The following is a 17,055-nucleotide window of genomic DNA, read 5'->3' on the forward strand; positions in this document are numbered from 1 at the left end:
TTTTCACCATCTATAGGGGTGGCTTTTAGGGGTGCGAGCGCCGCATGTGGATAATGGATTTTGGTTGGGTATATTTTTAGAGAATTTTTGGCGGTATTTTTAAGAAAAAAGCCGAACACCAAAGGGTGAAAAATGACACTTTTATTTTAATCATCTATAGGGGTGGCTTTTAGGGGTGCGAGCGCCGCATGTGGATAATGGATTTTAGTTGGGTATATTTTTAGAGAATTTTTGGCGGTATTTTTAAGAAAAAAGCCGAACACCAAAGGGTGAAAAATGACACTTTTATTTTTCACCTTCTATAGGGGTGGCTTTTAGGGGTGCGAGCGCCGCATGTGGATAATGGATTTTGGTTGGGTATATTTTTAGAGAATTTTTGGCGGTATTTTTATGAAAAAAGCCGAACACCAAAGGGTGAAAAATGACACTTTATTTTAATCATCTATAGGGGTGGCTTTTAGGGGTGCGAGCGCAGCATGTGGATAATGGATTTTGGTTGGGTATATTTTTAGAGAATTTTTGGCGGTATTTTTAAGAAAAAAGCCGAACACCAAAGGGTGAAAAATGACACTTTATTTTAATCATCTATAGGGGTGGCTTTTAGGGGTGCGAGCGCAGCATGTGGATAATGGATTTTGGTTGGGTATATTTTTAGAGAATTTTTGGCGGTATTTTTAAGAAAAAAGCCGAACACCAAAGGGTGAAAAATGACACTTTTATTTTCACCATCTATAGGGGTGGCTTTTAGGGGTGCGAGCGCCGCATGTGGATAATGGATTTTGGTTGGGTATATTTTTAGAGAATTTTTGGCGGTATTTTTATGAAAAAAGCCGAACACCAAACGTGGAAAAATGACACTTTTATTTTCACCATCTATAGGGGTGGCTTTTAGGGGTGCGAGCGCCGCATGTGGATAATGGATTTTGGTTGGGTATATTTTTAGAGAATTTTTGGCGGTATTTTTAAGAAAAAAGCCGAACACCAAAGGGTGAAAAATGACACTTTTATTTTCACCATCTATAGGGGTGGCTTTTAGGGGTGCGAGCGCCGCATGTGGATAATGGATTTTGGTTGGGTATATTTTTAGAGAATTTTTGGCGGTATTTTTATGAAAAAAGCCGAACACCAAACGTGGAAAAATGACACTTTTATTTTCACCATCTATAGGGGTGGCTTTTAGGGGTGCGAGCGCCGCATGTGGATAATGGATTTTGGTTGGGTATATTTTTAGAGAATTTTTGGCGGTATTTTTAAGAAAAAAGCCGAACACCAAAGGGTGAAAAATGACACTTTTATTTTAATCATCTATAGGGGTGGCTTTTAGGGGTGCGAGCGCCGCATGTGGATAATGGATTTTAGTTGGGTATATTTTTAGAGAATTTTTGGCGGTATTTTTAAGAAAAAAGCCGAACACCAAAGGGTGAAAAATGACACTTTTATTTTTCACCTTCTATAGGGGTGGCTTTTAGGGGTGCGAGCGCCGCATGTGGATAATGGATTTTGGTTGGGTATATTTTTAGAGAATTTTTGGCGGTATTTTTATGAAAAAAGCCGAACACCAAAGGGTGAAAAATGACACTTTATTTTAATCATCTATAGGGGTGGCTTTTAGGGGTGCGAGCGCAGCATGTGGATAATGGATTTTGGTTGGGTATATTTTTAGAGAATTTTTGGCGGTATTTTTAAGAAAAAAGCCGAACACCAAAGGGTGAAAAATGACACTTTTATTTTCACCATCTATAGGGGTGGCTTTTAGGGGTGCGAGCGCCGCATGTGGATAATGGATTTTGGTTGGGTATATTTTTAGAGAATTTTTGGCGGTATTTTTATGAATAAAGCCGAACACCAAACGTGGAAAAATGACACTTTTATTTTCACCATCTATAGGGGTGGCTTTTAGGGGTGAGAGCGCCGCATGTGGATAATGGATTTTGGTTGGGTATATTTTTAGAGAATGTTTGGCGGTATTTTTAAGAAAAAAGCCGAACACCAAAGGGTGAAAAATGACACTTTTATTTTAATCATCTATAGGGGTGGCTTTTAGGGGTGCGAGCGCCGCATGTGGATAATGGATTTTAGTTGGGTATATTTTTAGAGAATTTTTGGCGGTATTTTTAAGAAAAAAGCCGAACACCAAAGGGTGAAAAATGACACTTTTATTTTTCACCTTCTATAGGGGTGGCTTTTAGGGGTGCGAGCGCCGCATGTGGATAATGGATTTTGGTTGGGTATATTTTTAGAGAATTTTTGGCGGTATTTTTAAGAAAAAAGCCGAACACCAAAGGGTGAAAAATGACACTTTTATTTTAATCATCTATAGGGGTGGCTTTTAGGGGTGCGAGCGCCGCATGTGGATAATGGATTTTGGTTGGGTATATTTTTAGAGAATTTTTGGCGGTATTTTTAAGAAAAAAGCCGAACACCAAATTGTTGTACCCAACCAAAAATTTCAGTATTATACCAGAGTTAACTACTGGCGCAGTACTGGTTCAGTATTGGCTACCGAGGCTGGGCAGTCTGTACTGATCCAGTACTGGTATTTTCATTGTATCAGTACTGGTACAGTACCACCCTTCCAGTACTGGCAAATCAGTACTGAGCCGATATTGAGCCAGTACTGGCTCAAATATATTTTCTTTTTGATTAATACTATAGTTTACAAAAAGTTCTAAAGTGAACCTGATAAACCTTTTTGTTTAAATATTTTGTTCATAAAAATTCAAAAAAATTTTCTTGACAACACTTGTTAAATATTAAAAAACAACTTTTATTTTCTTAAAAAAATTTTTCAAAAATTTATTTTGATGCAAATAATTAAAGTGAATAATAAAATAATTAAATAGCTAATTGTATAATTATTTTATAAACATTTTTATTTTTACTGAACTGTTTTTATATATTATAAAAACTTTGGTTTAATAATAAATATATTTTTATATTTATTTTTTGATTTTTTTAAATAATGATTTGCAATATATTTTATATTTAATAAAAAATAAAAACTGTTGGTGTTTTCGATTTTATATATAATAAAATATTAATTACCCGTGCAGAAATTTCCACCCTTCTTCCCGATTTCCGACCTGGCCCCGGCCAGATTATCTGGTCCGGCCCCGGGTCAGTAAATGTTAGTGGCCCCGGTCGTGGCCAGGCCGGGTTGCCCCAATAATAAAATAAGTAAAAATAAATTTTTATAGAGGAGTGCAGAACTCAAGAAGGCTATAGAAACAGGAAGTACACGTTAGGTAGTGGGGGTACGTGACAATTTGGTTTTCTGAAATGGGCGGATAAGTTGCAAGACGCAGTAGCCTCCTGCGCATATTACGAACAGGTGATAATAAAAAAGCAGATATTTATTTTACCGAAGCATATACGTACGTATAGAATCAGTGTTAATATTTTATTCTGAATTACCGCCAGATGGTAAGTCAACAGTTAGTCTGCGCAGAAGGCTACCGCGACTTGCAACTTATTCTATTGCTCTGCCTATTTCAGAAAAACCTTTTTCTTACGTATTCGTACGGTACCTCCCATTTCTAGTCTTCTTGGCCTAACTTTTGTTTTATTTTGGATACATAAATTATTTATTTCTGTGAATAATATGCCAAAACACAAAAGTACGAAACGTGTACGGAAACATCGACTGTCAACCCAATTTTCATCTCTGCCGATGAGCCAAAAGTTTTGAACGTTCAAATGAACAAAAATTTTTTTTCAATCTATAAATTATTAAAAATTATAATGTCAATGTAAAATAAAACAGTAAATTAAACTAATATTAAATTAATATTTTCTTTTTAGATATTTAAAACAATATTTTGTAATAAAATTCATATTTAAAGAAGTTACAAAAAAAATTTTGTTCATTTGAACGTTCAAAACTTTTGGTTGATCTCTGCCGAATATATCAAGTCGTAAGTAAAAAATATTATTCACATGATATTACATTACCAAATAAAAAATAACCTAAAAATAGAGATTTTGTATTCTAACTTTATAAATATTGTTTTTATTTTTATAGTTTTACAAATGTTCTAGTAGTATTCCTTTGAAAAAATCCCGAATTGAAGTTAAAAATTCTTTTATTACATCTGACTTCTTATATATTCTTTCATATTTGTTATAATAATAATATGTATAAGTATGAATTTATCACTCGATCGAAATTAGTTTTATAAGAATGATCTTTCTTTCTTATATAATAATAATGATAACAACTATTTTCATGTATGTTAAATATAATTCTATGCCTTATAGCTTCAGATGATTCAAATCATGAAGATGCGAATGTAAATGAGAATATCAGCTCACAACTAGGAGAACAATATGATTCGCTTAGTTCCCATATGGAAGATTGTCTCACACCAGGCGACATTGATTCAAACTACGAAATTAATGAATCTGAAGACCAAATCAATATCCACTCTAAATTGTTAGGCAGATGACTACTGTATAGTTTACCATACCACAAACATTTGAATGGTGGTCAAATCGGGAAAAATTTGATGGCCCCGGTCGGGTCCCCAGCAGGGAACCAGATCGGGCCCCGAGCCATGGCCCCGGTCGGTTTTATTGTTTCATCCAGGCCGGGGGCAGGCCAGATTTCCCGAAGTGGCCCCGGTCTTGCCCGGTCTGGCCCTGGCCAGGGCCCGGTCAAAATTTCTGCACGGGTTAGTTGACTAATTTAATTAATATTTAATTTGTGTTGGGTTACTAAAAATTTCACACACTTTTTCCTAAAAAAAAAAGTATTACCTGGAGCAGAGATTTCACTATTGCAGTGAAACTTATCTCTGTTACAGTTAAAGCTTTCTTTTCGTATACAATAAATTACAAAACTGCCAGTACTCAGACAGTACTGAACCAGTAGTGGTTACCAGTACTGGTGCCAACTCTGGCAGCCAATACTGGTAAAATGTTATCATCCCAAAGTTACGCCAACTCTGGCGCCAATACTGGGTGCCAGTACTGCGCCAACACTTGTCAGTACTGCGCCAGTACTGCGCCATTAGTAAATTTTGGATTGGGTATTTGGACATTCTTTTTTTCACAATAGACATAATATGATTAAGGGTTGTTTTCACCCTTAATGTGAATAGTTTTGGTTTTTTATTGATAATTATTGTATTATTAACTACTCTGAGTGATGTTATTGGGTTTTTATTAGTAAATGAAAAAAAAAAATTTTCGTTCATTTGATCGTTCCAAACTTTTGTCTCATCAAAGAATATGTATTGAAAATTGCGCAATTAATTACAGAATTAGTAAAACAAAATTAACTAATTTGACTTTTTGCTTTTGAATTAGTTAAATTTTATTAATTTGCCAGTAAACATTTTTTTATTCGCTAATTCGACAGTAAACATTAAAATATAATTTTCCAAGTTCAATTGTCCGACCATAATATTAACAAGTTAATTTTTTAAAAATAACCATATAATTTAACGATTAAAAATGAAAAGGAACACAAATTATCATTATCTGATTTAATTCAAAAAAGATAAATTAAATATGTTAATTTATCTTTTGACACTTTCTTACGTACAAACAGATGTTACATTGACATTGAATAAATAGAGGAAATATAATTAGTGATGAATAATGTTTATAATGAAAATATAAAAATTTTTACATAAAATTTTTTAAGAAGGCTATATTTTAAAATGAATTTCAACATTTTTGTTAAATTATTCAAATTTTCGAATGTGAAGGTTTTTTATATTTCAAAGGTAAGGCCAATCGATTCAAGGCTTTTTTTCAAAATAATAATATGCATTTTTTTAAAATTAATTGCATCATCCGTATTGTTACTAATATTTTTGTTTGGCATTATTTTCATTTTATTATAACATGGATAAAAAAATATTCTAATAAATTGTTTTCAAATATATTCTTATTTTAAGATTATTATTATATTCTTTATTTTAAAATACTAAATTTAAAAAAAAAATTACATATTAAAGATTCTAAAATAATGTGTCAAGCATTTATTTTGTTTCAGAATTTTTCTGTTATCAAAAAATAATAAAATCCAATTAAAAAGGTTTTTTAAAATTATAAACTCGCGTATTTGTAGCCAATAAATCTATATCTATAAGCAGACATTAATATTCTAATCCTCATTTTCAGAAACATCGAATGAAAGTAGTCTTGCGTTCTATTTTTGAATTAAAATTTCGAATTTAATTTTTTATTTTTTAGTAGAGGGGAGAGATTTACAAAACTAGAACAGTATTTTAGGTATACAAAAATAAACTGGAAAGTCAGGACAGCTGTTCTATTCTATTTTAATTTATTTTGTTATTTTATTCCCAATTTTTTTTTTTAAATCTCCAAGTCTTTCTTCGACACTGAAACAAGTCTTTTTTTTATCTCTCTCTATAATTCTTGTCAGTGAAAATCTCGTCTTACGTAATTGTATGAAATATAAACTTTGCCTATATGTATATCTTTTAGAATTGGGAAATAGAAATTTTTATTTTATTAAAGTTTTGTGCGAATTTAAAAAGAAAATATTCTGAAATTAAGAGCATTTGAACCTTCGTGACGTCACAAATCATGGCGCATGACACACAAACTTCTCAGGTATGTGAAAAGCACAATTTTGAATATTTTTTAAAAAAACCTTTTGGAAAATGTTCAGAATAACATAGACTCTGTCTGTTATGTGCGGAAAATTCAAAATTTTGCGTTTAAAACGTTTTTTAAACAATGTTAAGGTCACAAATCATGGCTCATGACACGCAAACTTCTCAGGTATGTGAAAAACACAATTTTGAATATTTTTTAAAAAAACCTTTTGGAAAATGTTCAGAATAACATAGACTCTGTCTGTTATGTGCGGAAAATTCAAAATTTTGCGTATAAAACGTTTTTTAAACAATGTTTAAGTTGGTTGTCACAAGTAAGGAAAAATACACGAATTGCTTATATGTAGGTATTGTTTAAAAAACGTTTTAAACGCAAAATTTTGAATTTTTCGCACATAACAGACATAGTCTATGTTTCTCTGAACATTTTCCAAAAGGTTTTTTTAAAAAATATTGAAAATTGTGTTTTTCACATACCTGAGAAGTTTGCGTGTCATGCGCCATGATTTGTGACCTTAACATTGTTTAAAAAACGTTTTAAACGCAAAATTTTGAATTTTCCGCACATAACAGACAGAGTCTATGTTATTCTGAACATTTTCCAAAAGGTTTTTTTAAAAAATATTCAAAATTGTGCTTTTCACATACCTGAGAAGTTTGCGTGTCATGCGCCATGATTTGTGACGTCACGAAGGTTCAAATGCTCTTAAGATTATATATGCTTGGTATTTCAATATTCAACTTGCTCTTAAATTCAGTATACTCCATTTTTAAAATATTTTGAAAATATATTCTTTTATTTAGTATATATAATTTAAGAAAATATTTAAATTTAAGAATATATTTTTCTATTCAGAAATGAAATTATTAAATTTCAAAAATTTTATTTTAAGATTACTGATTTTAAAAATAAACAACATTTTTTTTTTTTGATAGTTTTCTAAAAATTTTTTTACAATATTTTCGAAAAAAAATCAAATAACCACATTTTAAATATATTTATACACGACAACAGTTAGCAATTGTGATTTGTAATTAGCGAAGCGTGCAATTGTGAAATCGCGTCGACGGTGTTATTGACCCGAAGGCCGATGTTGGCGTATACAATCGTGATCGCCAAGTTGGAATGTCATTCGCCTTAAAAATTATTTGCAATGTCGTATACAAAAAATTAGAAGAAAAAAAAAATTATATATGATTCATATTCTTGTTGTATAAAAAAAATAATCGTAAAAAAAAATCCAAAATATATAAAAAACAAGATCTCGACTTTATTAAAGATGATGGCAATCGAAAGTAAACGTGATCTATACGAATTTGTTCGTTTAATTAATACAAACGAATGAAAATTATTATCAATTTTTTGACTTCTTAAATTATTTATAATTTTCATTTAAAATATTGATTTGAATAGTTTTTTTATTGATGGAAATAGAAAAATTATTTTCAAATTGAGATTATAGTAATTATTATATTTCTATATTTATAGTAATTTATTCTTTAGTTCAGTATATTCTACTCTTGAAGTTTTGAAAATATTCTATATTTAACAAAAAAAGAAAAGAGTAATATTTATTAAATTAAAGAATACAAAATTTCTTAAAATAGATAAATTTTTTTCTTACATCAACATAATTTTACTATATTCATTTATTATTCAAAGTGCTTCTGAAGATGAGAAAGAGAGAGAGAGAGGAAGTAAAAAAAATTAAATATAAAGGAAATGAAATTCCGTACCCAAGTGTCGACCCTGTAGTACACTCATTTTGGCGCACATGGTAAAATCACTATTTCATGTGGAAGCTTTCATGTCATGTTTCGGTGAAAATCTTGACTTCATCAAAGGCCAGGAAGACGGCGCCTTATAGAAATGAAACGAGGCATAAAATAATCCATCCTCAAACATTTCTATACATGATTTAATCCATAAAAATTGTACAACACAAAATGCATATCACCGTTTTCACTATAAAAAAAAGAAGAAGAAATATTCTCGTAAAATTCAATAACTTTGTATTTCATTTTACTTTCTTGTCATTTTTATGTTCACTCTTAAATTTTTTTTTTTTACTATCCTTTGGCACTATACTCAGATCAATCACACTAATTTCACTGTAAAAAAATCCGTTTTGTTTCGTCACATATTTTTTTTTTTTTTATTATTTTCCGCCGTAAGTAGGATTTCGTTTTTGTGTGAGGAAGAATACACGACTAACGGTGAAGGAGAAACGAAATAAGAAATGTCGGGGGAGAACGGAAGCACACGACGCGAACTGTTGAAAATAACGATGTGAACGCGAGGGACTTCCCAAACTTTTTGGGACGGCCTGATTGTTGAACGGTCACACGAACCATGGATGAACGTTTTATTCATGGAGGTGGTGGTACCAGTGACCTCGATAACCGTGGCCCTCCAATCGAAAGGCCCCAATGCCAAAAACTCGACTCACACACACCGGTCCTTAAGAAACTTTCACTCTCTCGAAATTTTGTATCTTTGAACTCTCGTCATGTTTCCTTCAAAGAGAAAAAAAAAAAAAAAAACAAAAAAATATTCCAATTTTTTTTTTTTTTTTTTGACATCAAGCTAAATTTGGGCAAAGTGTCGACTGAATTTAAGATTAAGATGTGTTATTATTTTAAGAGAAAATATTTTCTTATGACTTTTTCTTTGCGGCTAAAAATTCAAATTTTTGTCAAAAAAAAAAATATATTTAAGTAAAAAGAAAGTCTTATTTTAAAATGTGTGTGAAATTCAGCTAAATAAGGATTTAAATTCATCAAGAGCAGTCATAAAAATGTTGAATCTTAAAATAAGATTTGTTTCATACTTAAAATAAGACATTCTTTTAGCGGGGTTGATTATGCGAATTCATAAACACTTTAGATTAAAATAAGTCTCAAATTTTTGAATCAACCTAATTTTTCACTTAAATGCAATAAACTGTCTTAAATTTTGCTTTTTTCTTAAATTCAGCCAAGATTTCGCCTTAAAATCAGTGTTTTGAATCTTAAATTTCAATTTATCTTAAATATCATTTTGCTTTTTTTGGAAAATGATAAATTTTCGCTTTTATATAATAAAAAATATTAAGAGACTATTTTGTTTGAAAGTAAAAGAAAAAAACATTATATAAAATGCCTGCTATCGCATTTAAAAAAAAAATGAAATAAACATGTTACAGTTTTAATAAACAATCTCTGCATCTGGAGACACAATATTACACCACTAATTACAAATTCCCGTATTCTCTAATTACATCCGCAACAATCCAACCCCTTTATTCAACCTGAATCAATACATAACTAATTATATAACTAAAATTAGTCAGCAAAAATAATTAATTGACATCTAAATTTATACTCAATCATATATAAATAATAATAATCTTTCTCAATACGACTTTTGTACCCTAGTAAAAAAAAATTATATTTCATTGAGAGAAATAGAAAATTGCAAACAAATATCTATTTTTACAAAAAAAAACCTTAAAAATTAATTTTCGATTACTAATTATATCGAATATACAAACTTTTGAGAAGATTTCAAAAAGGTGAGAGAATGATGGAATATATTTATATGGTGGAATATGAGGTCAATTTTCGAGTGTTTCACTTTTAACTTATAAAGAAAGTAACGAAAGTTAGCGATGAAAGTTTCGTAGGACCGGCAGGTGAGAGTATATTATATATATATATATATATATATTTATTTATATATACATGTCCGTAAGAAGATCGTCATTTTGTGGCATGCATTCTGGTCGAAAGTAAAAGTAAGCGAATGCTCCCTGCGACAACCTCGTAATTCGGATAAAATGTGAATACCGGTTTATTTGCACGTCTTACAGATTCCAAATGAGAGAAGAGCCGATCTTGCAAGTGTCACTGTCAGGTTCATTAAAAATGTCACTTTTACCGTATGTGGAAATTACGATCTTTTTTTTTCCTTTAATGTTCTTTTTTTTTTTTTTTGTTAATTTTATTTCATGCGCGCAATGAAACTTTCAAACAAGGTTTTTGATTTTTTTGTTACGTAATCGAAAAATTGCAAAGGAATGTTTATTGTTCTTTAAAATTAATTTATATTTATTCTATCATTTATTTTTGGTTTCAATTAATTTTATTCTCTCTTTTTTCAAAATACTCGATTTTCATAGGGTGGGGAAAAAAATCGACAAAAATTGATTTTTTACCTTATAATTGAAAATCGATTTTTTTTATTAATATTGAAAAGATTAATTAGATCACTCTTTGGTATTCACCTCCCCCCTCCCTCCCAATTGACCCACTTTACTCGTTCACAGTCTAATTTATCTTTTTCTCATTCTTTGAAAAAAAAAAAAAACTTTTGCAAATGATGCACAATTTTTCTATCCTCCCCACCCCCTGGGGATCACAGAAAAAGTACTTTTTCTCTGTGCACGACTTGATTTGCATTTCCAACTTTGTACACAGCGCGGATGAGACTAAAATTATCAAATAAAAGGAACTAATTTTAATTCTCCTCACACACACACACACACACACACTACAGTAAATGTAACGGGGATTTTTAGTTCAAAAAAAGAAAATTACTATTATTATTTTTTTTATAGTCAAAAAAATAAAATTGAAAAAAAAACACGATTTTTCAGTGACTTTTTTCCTAGACATAGAGAAATACGTCTAGCCTAGTCGCGAGTACATGCGTATATTCCTAAGTAAAGTGTAGGCTGTAGAGTCGCTCGTACCAGTACAGCACTGTGAGCGGTCGGCCATGGCATACTTACTAATGTCAATCACACCGGCATGCACTCTTGCACGTAGTTGCAAAAGTATTGTGCGCAGATGCATGTATATGTATATATACATATATATTCATTTATATAGTTTTATGAATTTGTATTTGTAAACGTGGTCTATACTAATACATACACTTCGCATACATAGGTATATTTAGCAATATATACATATGTATGTACATGCTTCTTACGTATCTATACATATACTATCTTATATTTTATATCTATATATATGCAAAAAAAAAAAAAAAAAAAAAAAAAAAAAAAACCACATATGAAAATATATTTTTCAATTTTAAAACCATGTTTTTACGTAACGATAAAATTTTTCCTAAACTCGATTATGTAATTCGATTCTAATTCTCACTTTTACTGATAATTAGTGAAAAAGTACTAAATTCAATTCCTTACTATAGTGTAAGTGAAATTGAAAATTAGAATTAGAGAATGTAGAAGTGAACATTGGAATTAGTGAAAGTGAATTTAGAAGCGGTGTAAGTGAAAAAGTGAGAATGAACATTAGAATTAGTGAAAGTGGAAATGAAATTGAAAACAAAAGTGAGAATGGAAATAACAATAGTGAAAATGAAAAATAAGGGTTTAGACTAGAATTAGAAGTGAAAATTAAAATTATAGTAAAAGTGGAATTACATAATCGACCCCCAAAGACAAAAAAAAAAATGAGAAATTGGTTTAAAAAAAAAGCGAAAGTGTAGATATAGCTCAAGCGGTGACGCCTTGGCTTTGCGATCATCGAGGTTAAGCAATCCTAGCGTTGTTAGCAACTGTTCGAGTGAATAGGTTGCCACGACCTTGGCTTTCGCTAACCCTGGAGATTTTATTGCATCTCAAATAATTCGAGGAAACTGCATAAGTAATAGTAGTTCCAATGAATGATAGTTACTTTAATTTGGTAGTTAATTAACAAATTATTGGTATTTATAAGCAATGGCAGTGTTACCCTTAACTATAGTTACAGCAAATGCTAAATAAAAACTCTTCTAAATGGATAATTAAATAGAAATCCTAAATGGTAGTTACAATGGTAGTAAAATTTAATAATTTTCAAAAAATTTTCAATGATTGTTTACTGAATATTAGTATTAAATGTAAAAGTTAATAATACAATATTCTTAAATAATGTCTATATTTATAAAAAATAGACAATATATATATATATAACTCTGATGATAGCACTCCGCCCATGAAGTTTCTCGAGGGACAACGTCGAGATAACTCTTATCTGTTGACCCGCTCGTAATCTGGTGCAAGGCTTGATGCACTTGGTTTAATTTTCTTGTTTGACAACGATAATAACTCTTATATATGATTTAGCAACAATAAAAATTCTCCATGATCTCTTTTCCGTTTTCAAATGTCTTCAAGGAAACATTATTTTAAATTTCTTTTCAACCATATTCTATATCAGTTTTTTTTTTATAAACGAATCAAAATATTTTATTACTTATGTTATCAAAATATCCCAATCAAAAATTTACTAATGGCGCAGTACTGGCGCAGTACTGACAAGTGTTGGCGCAGTACTAGCAACCAGTATTGGCACCAGAGTTGGCGTAACTTTGGGATGATAACATTTTACCAGTATTGGCTGCCAGAGTTGGCACCAGTACTGGTAAACCACTACTGGTTCAGTACTGGCTGAGTACTGGTACTTTTGTAATTTATTGTATACGAAAAGAAAGCTTCAACTGTGACAGAGATAAGTTTCGCATGCAATAGTGAAATCTTTGCTCCAGGTAATACTTTTTTTTAAGAAAAAGTGTGTGAAATTTTTAGTAACCCAACACAAATTTAATATTAATTAAATTAGTCAACTAACTAATTAATATTTTATTATATATAAAATCGAAAACACCAACAGTTTTTATTTTTTATTAAGTATAAAATATATTGCAAATTATTATTTTAAAAAATCAAAAAATAAATATAAAAATATGTTTATTATAAAACCAAAGTTTTTATAATATATAAAAACAGTTCAGTAAAAATAAAAATGTTTATAAAATAATTATAATGTATATAATTATACAATTTAGCAATTTAATTATTTTATTATTCACTTTAATTATTTGCATCAAAATAAATTTTTGAAAAACTTTTTTAAGAAAATAAAAGTTGTTTTTTAATTTTTAACAAGTGTTGTCAAGAAAATTTTTTTAAATTTTTATTTTAAAAATTATTAATTTTTTTTATAAAAAATTTTATTTATTTTTAGTTTGATCGTTTAAAAATTTGTTTGGTTTATTGCATATGTGAAAACAATAAAAAAAAACTTGCATAATGTTTTGGAATTAGTCTCAGGAAACTTTTTGTTTAAATAATTTTACCCACAAAAAAGAAAAATAAAATATCTTTTAATTTTCAAAAATAAAATCAAAGTGAAAAAATTTTTATAAACAAAATATTTATACAAAAAGATTCATCAGGTTCACTCTAGAACTTTTTGTAAACTAGTATTAATCAAAAAGAAAATCTATTTGAGCCAGTACTGGCTCAATATCGGCTCAGTACTGGTTTGTCAGTACTGGGAGGGTGGTACTGCACCAGTACTGATACAATGAAAATACCAGTACTGGTTTAGTACAGACTGCCCAGCTTCGGCAGCCAATACTAAACCAGTACTGCGCCAGTAGTTAACTCTGGTATAATACTGAAATTTTTGGTTGGGATGTTTCCTTTTAATAATTATATGTTTTTTCATTATTATTATTACAATGCAGAAAAAACATTTTCCTCTAGAATTTTTCTAAGCAATGTTTTTGTTAAAAAATTTATATTTGTAATTTTCTTAAGATAAAATAATTTGATTTTGCTTTATATTAATTTGTAAATAATCTTTTTGTCCTCTATAGTGAAATAAATAAGCGAGATTATATTGATATGTTTTCGAGGAAATATCTCAAAAGTTGGCAGACTCATTTATAATAAACAACACCACAATCATAATTTAACCTTCTACAAAGAATTGTAGACAAAGTTTGTTATGCAAAATAAAATTTAATCAGTTAACTTAATTTATAATGATAATAATAAGAAAATTTTATCAAAAATATAATATTTAAAAAGAATATTAAATTCGGTAACAGGGAAATGAACATTTAAGTAGTCGAGGCAAATTATAGTCAGACTAAAAGCTAAAGATTTCTTATGTCCTGTATTTTAATAAATAAATGGATTAATAATTAATAATTTAATATTATTTAATTATTATTATTTAGTTATTATAATTTTATTAATATAATTTTGCTGCGTGTAAATTGGATTATATAATTCCAAAAAAAAAGATATATTTTCCATAAGAGAAATTTGATATTGAAAAAAATAAGAAATCAAGACAAATAAAATCGGAAATCATCGAGTTAACATTGTTACATTATCATTATCATGCATAGGCGTCGAGTACAATGATTCAAAGTACATAATGAAATAAGTTGGAAAATAAAATTAAAATTCGAATTAAAAGTACAATAATTTTTTTTTAATGAAGACATTTTCAATGTTGGTTTGACCTTTACTATATATACTACATATATATGTGAGAAATTATATTATGAACTGATAAAAGGTCGATGATCATGGATTATTTGTCCATGATCTTGTTGGAATTTTCTTAAGCGACGCGATTGCGTGCTTAGACTAATATCAAGTTGGAATTATCGCCACTTGCAAAGAGTGCCTTAAGGCCGACTTTTGTCCGTGAGAATCGACCTTAAAGGAGTGTCGACATCATATCAACGTCACGATCCTCATGCTCTCTAAGAATGATCTCGTAACAATGGAAAATATAAGCAACCAATTTTCATCAAAATCATTTTCAACAAAGCAAAATATATTTTTCTTTTACCCTTAAAAAATTAATTGTGAAATAAAAAAAAAATTAGTAAAAATTTCTATAATGATTTGATGAAAAAAAATCATGATAAATAGAAAACAAAATTTCAAAAGTCATATTTATATAAAATATTAAAATACTAGAGAGATCGAGCGATATCGATGACTTCGGATACAGTCGATTAACTGGCATGTGTCAGGGTCATGTGAGATCATTAGGATGCAAGGATACAGTTTTAATATACCTATGGTAGTAATTTATCCTGTGCGGTTTGTTCACAATCTTCGAGGATCCAGGAAGAACCTCGTAAGAATTTCAAGAACACCAATATAAAAAAAAGTCGCGATTCTCAATTTTTTTTTTCCCATTATATTCCAGCACTTAAACAAAAAAAAAAATGACATTCCATTTCCAACTTCCGAATTGTCAAGTACAATGTTTATAAACATTAACCTCGCGATAATGTATTTTTAATTACTTATTTCGCGGATTCATTTTTATAAGATTGTTATTTTTTTTAAATATAACAATCATAAAATGAAGAAAAATGATTTATTTAGAATCACTAAATTTGATTACTACCATTGTTGTAACTACCAAAAATTTTAGACAATAAGGAATCCAAATTAATCGAATTCTAAAAGAGAAAAAAATTTACAAAGTGCGAGGACTCGAACCACGGTCCTTATTGTTGCTAGTACGGTACTTAACACACTCTGCTAAGTCACAGTCAGTACAAACAAATTTTAATTTAAATTTACATCGATGTTATTTTTAACAGTTTTGTGCAATTTACTATAAAATAATTTAAAATATTTTTTTGGGAATATAAATGAAGAAAAGAAAATTATTGATAAATTAAATTTTTATCGCTGTGTAAAATTTCAATTCAACGGCATAAAAGCATAAGAAGCCCCCGTGCATGCGAATACGTATAATGCCGTGATTACTGCCGGATATATTTAGTTTGAGATTGGCATAGGTCGCGAGAGTATACTGTTTGTTATCTGTTTCTGCGCACGTGGCCTCTATTAGAGCTGTTCTAGCCGGTTATAGTCAGCGTCTAGTTTCTTGCCTATAGTAAACTGCTTAAGTATATATATATTCACAAGAATTGTGTATTCTCTCATGAGAATTTCTCAAAAAGTCTTATGAATTTTTTCTTCAAAACAAAATCTAAATTAGCTTACAATTTTTAATGTTAGTTTCAAAATCTTAAATTTAATCGCAACGTGTATATTTAAGTTAAAATTGAACTTAAAACAAGATTTTTTTTTTTCATTGACAGCAAAAGGAGTTTGACATTTTGGCTCGGGAGCGTGAAATTGACGTCATATAGTGGAGTTAGAAATAGAGGCCAATAAATCCTTAACTAGGATCCATTGACTCTAGGCCGATGGCTTTTAACACGCGACGAATTGAAGTCAATGAAAAATGTTGTTCAGAACAAGTACCCGGATCACTTACTCATATATAGATATATCACTATACACATATGCAGTCCTTCGAGCAACTCTCGACCAATGTCAAGCGATCGTCATTATATTAGTTATAATACACTGTATATTATCGTGACTCAGGTCGTGAAATATTTTCCTCGACCAATCAAAATGCAATTTTAAATTCTCTATTTTTTCATTGGCTCTACAAGTAACCAATAATAAAAAGGCTTCAATTATTTCATTATTTTTTATATAGATATGAGCGAGTTTTCACTGGCACGTGATATAACATGACGTAATATTCACTGTAGTAAAAACAGATTAAAAAATAACTTAACTTTTTTTAGTCGAAAACTGTCTAATTTTAAGGAAAACTATTTTTTCCC

General features: G+C 29.6%; 1 protein-coding gene across 9 annotated transcripts in view; it reads right to left on the reverse strand.

Moving 5' to 3' along the window:
* Positions 1-17,055, reverse strand: part of LOC127277334 (hormone receptor 4) — a 142,923-nt gene that overhangs the window by 40,530 nt on the left and 85,338 nt on the right. The window lies entirely within an intron of this gene.

The sequence above is a fragment of the Leptopilina boulardi genome, unplaced genomic scaffold, assembly GCF_019393585.1.
Source record: "Leptopilina boulardi isolate dan_hultmark-lab unplaced genomic scaffold, ZJU_Lbou_2.1 LbouV2_165, whole genome shotgun sequence".
Classification (NCBI taxonomy): Eukaryota; Metazoa; Arthropoda; class Insecta; order Hymenoptera; family Figitidae; genus Leptopilina; species Leptopilina boulardi.